We start from the raw sequence: 6,000 nt of genomic DNA, 5'->3' as shown, positions 1-6,000 counted from the left end.
TTTATCCCCTCAGTGGTGGGGCCCGCCCACGTCAGCACGAGGCATTTCTTTTTCCCTCCCCGTACGTCTTGGACCCTGCACCGAGCGCAGCCCCTTCTTTTAATCCCTTCTTTTAATGGACCTTCTCCATTGGCTTAGCCGACGAAGTAAGTACCCCAGGATGTCAATTCCAAACTCGCATCGATAGGTCCGATCAAGCCCGACATATTTATGGTCCAACTTAGATTGGCCCGATTATAAATAGATAATATATGATACAGCCACCTAGCCTGACGAGCATCCGACTGGCTAACACATTTACAAGCTCGACTTGAACTAACTCCTTTAAGCCTAACCTAACCCAACCCCTTTAGTACTGCTTGCATTTTTTTTTTCATACTATTTGTTTTTAGTGCTAAGGCTATGATTAATCTTTTTCAAGCATAGTTTAATTGACTTGAACTTGCTAAATTTGGGTTGTATAGTTATAGTTTAATTGATTCGAGTTCCATGGGTGAAAGACCTAGTACCTTAGTAACTTAGTTGTTTTGCCCATCTTTAACTTAATCCATTTTAACTATGGGATCCTTCTTTGCTATGCCTAAGGGCATCAATTCCAGGCCCGACCAAGCCCGATATGTTTATGGCCCAACCTTAATCGGCCCGATTAATAAATGTGTCAAGCCTAAGCCCAACCCTAATCGGCCCGATTAATAAATGTGTCAAGCCTAAGCCCAACCCATTTATAAATAGGTAGTACTCGATGCAAGAGGTAAGCCTGATGGGCCTCTCGATCAGCCCGGCCCATTTACAAGCCTGACTAGAACCGACACGTTAAGCCTGACCATTTATATAGGTATTTTGATTTTTTTGAAATATAATAGGGAATAATATTGATATTTTTTATCAATTATCGACTGTAATTATGTATAATGTTTTTTCAATATTGTTGATGATTTAACAAAACAAATTAAAATATCTTAAATCTAAGAAAAATAAAAATCGTTTAAGGCTTTATTGGTACATTACCCCATTTAAGGCCTAATTATAGTCTGATTTGCTCGATTATGAGAAGTAAAGCCCATAACCTGACCAAGCCCAACACGACACCGATCAAGACCCACGTAGGTCATGGTCCGAGGACATAACCCAACTAGGCCCAACTGATACTGGCCCGGCCCGACCAATTGGCACCCCTAACTATGCCCACCTTTGATTTATTTTATTGGTAAACATCTTCAAGCACATTTAAGAGACCAATTTTAAATATGACTTGTTTAAAGCCCTTTTAAAGTTAAATATGTCTATAGCCCAATTAAGGCCCGTTTATAGTAGCCTAAGACCGACCGGCTCACCTGATTATCAACCGTACCATGCCCAAGTTAGCTTAACCCGTTTCGCTAAATGAGCATTCAGGTGCAGCCCTAGAAATTGGTCGGGCCTAACTAGGCCTAACTGAGACCGGCCCAGCCCGATCGCTTGACACTCCTAACTCCCAACACCCATTGTCTCTCTTGCCCGACCCATCAGGTCCAACCCCACTATCCCTCTTTGTTGGGTTAGCTCACCCATCTTCTCTCTTGTGTGACAAAAATCATTCCTTTGGAACTAACTCTTCAGGTCTTTGTCTATCCTGCAACTCCAAACCCCTCTCCCTCTTTAGACTCATCCTCGTGCCCGACAACCTCTATCCCCCCCCTCTTAGGGAATATCGTTGTGAACACACCCACACCCCTACCCTCCTCTACCCAACTTTAACGAGTCGTTGATGCACACTCCCTTGTTCTCTCTAATGACTTTATGTGGTATCTAGAATACTAAAAGTCTTAACAACTCCTTTAAACAATATGATTTTCGATCCCGTATTAAGTCCCTCTATATCATATATTTTTTCTTCTCTGCTAAAACCTCAATGTCGAATTTTGCTGCCTCATTGAAACAAGAATAATAGAGCCAAATGCCCAACATGTTGCCATAGCCATTGCCCCCCTTGTCCTTCTTCTTGAATTACACCCATCACCACCAATGGTCGTATTTGGTGTTTTGGGATTCCACCATCCTCCCACCTATAGCTCCTTAATTCCTCAATTTCAAAATCTCTAAACCCTAAGGAAGCCACACCTTTTTTTATTCACAAAGCATCTATACCTCCAACTGTTCTTTGGAGAGATATTCCCTCTGGGCAAACATGCGTCATTTGACCTCCCAAGTGGATCCCCTCCCCTAGTTGATGCTTTTAATAGTTGCGTTGAAGATATTGGGGGTGAATGATTTAAGATGGTCTGGCCTGAAATTCTATTGGCATGATAGGAGAATTGGATCTTTCAGGATTGGTCGTAAGCTTCATAGAGTTTTTGGTGAATGCGGCCGAGTTGAGCTCCTTTCAATCCTCTTGTGTAATTCAACCTCCAGGTTTATCAGACCATAGCCCCATCCCTACTTTCTTTATCATTGTCTCTAGAGCTTAGGCAAAACCTATTCCTCGTTAGCTTTCCCTGAGCCCCTTATCTCCCATGCCCAAAAGCTCTAGAATGTTAAATGTGCTTTCAAATCATTGAACTCCACCACCTTTGGTAATATCTCTTCTTATTACTAATTGCAAAGCCACTTTGTATAGTATTTGGATTCACCTCACTTTGATGTCCACAATGCACTTTTGACTCAACGAAAAATCTATTCTCCAATCTTCTTTCCCTTATGGCCCAAAAGGAAAGTTTCCTTAGAAAAAAAAAAATCCTGCATTAAGTGGTTGGATCTTGGGGTTGAATTCTATTTACTTCGATAGATCCTTGAAAGTCAGGACCAATATCAATTCTATTGTATCCCTTTACTCTCCTCAAGGTCCACCTCTAAAAAGTGTGTGAGATTAAATCTGCTGCTATGGATTTTTTGTTTAACTCTTTAGGCGCTTATCTCCCCTCCCCCTCTCCCATTATGGATGGTCTCCTCAGCTAAGTCACCCTCTCCTCCCATTACTTCCCTAAGCTTCATCAATTATGAGTCTACAATTCTCTAGGTTGTCCTCTCTCATAAGGTTAACCGAGCTCTTGGTCTTTATACCTTCAGTATGGGTTTCTTTTTTTCTTTTTGGGATATTATCAAAGTGGACCTTATCAAAGCCCTTCATAGCTTCTACTTTAACCCTAGTTAGATAAAAGGAATCAACTGTACATTCCTCTGCCTCATTTCCAAGAAAGAATGAGCCTCTTTCACGTTTGACTTCCGTCCTATTGCCCTCTGTAACCTACTCTTTAAATTAATTGTTAAAGTTTTATCTAATTGGCTAAATTGGTTGTTGATTTCCTGGTTCGGCAAAAACCAATAAGCATTTTATTTTGTTGTATTTCTGACGAAAATCTCATCTATTATGAGATTGTGAAAGGCTTTGATATGAAAACCATTATGTCATTAGTCTGTCCTCAATCATTGGACAATTTAATTGAGTAATAAATACTTTATGGAAAAATAGTGTTGCATGGTCTCATGCAACATATGCTTAGACACAACCCCGTGTATTGTTGCAAGGCCACGCATTTAAAATGATGAAGATTTTATCACAAATTTTATCATGAGTGTGGTTTCAATTTTCATTTGTTTCAAGTTGGACATGACATCAAAGTTTTGATTTATTGATCTCTATCTCATGAGGAATGGAAAAAGGTTTATGTGGGATGGTGAAGTCAGTTTATACCATGGTTCTAAAACTTGAATCAGATCGATCGGTATTGATTGGATTGGATTAGTATTGGTCACGATCCGGATCCACGATTGATACATGGCCTTGTTAATGGATTGTGCTTTTGAATCTCCCGATCCGATACTGTGAAAAATATTATTCTCTGTTCTTCTATTAGTCTGAATCCCATCAAGATTCTTCTGCTTTTAGCCTCCTATGTTGAACGTGATACCAGCTCCTGCTATGAAAAATAGAGCTTCTTTCATTGTTGCAATTCCCACTAAAGTATTTTTTGTAGTAAACAGAGGGTTTTCCATTTGTTATTTGTTATAAATAAGTACCCGATGTTGAGAAACAAGACTGAAATGATTGAGATGTATTCATTAGCTGATGCAAGACGAACTATTGACGAAGTCTGACACCAATTGTTGAAGCCAATGAACCAAACAGGTTGAGTCGTATCATAAATACATATTCTCCTTAAGGTCTGAGACGCACCCTACGAAAGTACAATTGGGGATATGTGGGTTTACCTCCAAGACCAAATAACCGTTTATCATAGTCTGATTGTACACAACCTTTTGTTCCTTTGGGAGGGTAAGGCTAGGCCCAATAGTTCAGAAATACAAAAACAAACAATAATGGAGAAAACAAGAAAACAAAAGAAAAATCATTTTTTGTAGTAGGGATTATCTCTTTTTACATAAGTGAAGAAGGGACACCTCCAACAGGTGTTCCCAAAAGCATGTTTCCTCCATAAGACATGTATGTTGACCATTCATACATGCTTTATTGGTCACTTAGTTGCTTGATTAGGAAAAAACAAACCTCTCCAACACACTTTTATAAAACAGAATAATATTTTGAACATTTAATTTATAAAATGATTAAAAAAATCCAACATTCTTTATTCTTAGTCTCGCAATAACAATCTACACTAATTTTGAGTATACTTGGAGTTACTTGGGATGATTATGTTGGGGTTTACGGTATACAACACTTAGTAGCGAAGTGCTACACTGATTTGGCATGGGAATCTCAATTTTTTTAGTCATCTTTAACCTTTGCTCCCAAAANGTACGGGTGAGATCCAGTGCGAATCGGGTAGGATTTGGTGAACCTAACATAATTGAGCGGGGTTAGTACTTCACCATTTTAGGATCAAAATTAATGAGATCCGATGACAAAATCATGTTTAGAACGTCAAAAGAAGGTCACACATCCGATTTGGGTCCAATCGGACATAAGGATCACCCTCGGGGCCACACGGGTGGGTCAGACAAGTGGGCAGTCTGGCCAACCGGTCCTACCCACCGGTTGGGACCGGCGGGTAGGGGCCCGCCGGTTCCACCCGCCGGTTGGGCCAGGGGCCCCTGCTAGGACCGGCGGTGGGATGGCCCGCCGGTTGGGCCCGATGGCCCCCCTGCCTTCTCAGGTGGGTGCCCACAGGTGGGTAGGGGCCCACCGGTTGCACCCACAGGTCTTGGCAGGAAACACCCTGTTTCTTCCCCATTTTCTCCCTTCTTTGGGGAATCAAAAAGGGGGCTTTTCTCATCCATTCTTCACACCTTCAAGGTCTTATAGGATGGTTCTAACCTAGATCTAGGTTAGATTCAAGTGATGGGAAACCATCTTACCTTCTTTGCTCAAGAACAACCTCAAACCCTCCAAATCACTTCAGACTCACAATGCTCCTTCCACCTTGCCAATATCTCTTCTAATCCTTCAAGATCAACACGTAAATCATCTATTAAACCTTAGATTCATCATTTCAAAGGGGATTTACAAGATCTCGAGAAACCATACTCGAATCAGGGGTTTAAAGCTTGGGTATGGTGAATGTTCACAAAACCCAACTTTGCTTACCTCTAACTGTAGATCTAGAGTTGAAGATCACTCTCCCGGCGCCGGAATGGGGAGATCAAGCTTCGGCGCCGCTGAAATCCCTATTTTCTTCCTCTTCCTTCTCTTCCCTTCTTCTTCCCTTCTTCCCTTTCTTTTCTCTCTCCTCTTTACTATCCTCACCAACGTACGGGTGACATAAATGGAAAGAAAAGAAAACATAAAGCTTTATATACAATTCCTAATTAAGTGAATAGTACACATGGGTGGGTCACTCAGGTGGGTGGGTGCACCCACTTGTCCTACCCACCTGAGGGCCAAAACTTGGGATTTTGACAGGGTTCGGGCCTCGGCACGGACCCCACCCCTGGCATACGATGTAGCATATGTATATACCTTAAAATACGGATATAATACCTGTTTTATCCGTACATGGCCTTATGGTAGGTGCATGTACACGGCTTGGGCACTCCCGTCTCTTCTGGCACTGGCTCGGACTTGTC

This window comes from Macadamia integrifolia, unplaced genomic scaffold, assembly GCF_013358625.1.
Source record: "Macadamia integrifolia cultivar HAES 741 unplaced genomic scaffold, SCU_Mint_v3 scaffold1194, whole genome shotgun sequence".
NCBI classification, from domain to species: domain Eukaryota; kingdom Viridiplantae; phylum Streptophyta; class Magnoliopsida; order Proteales; family Proteaceae; genus Macadamia; species Macadamia integrifolia.
Note: the sequence above shows the minus strand (reverse complement) of the source record.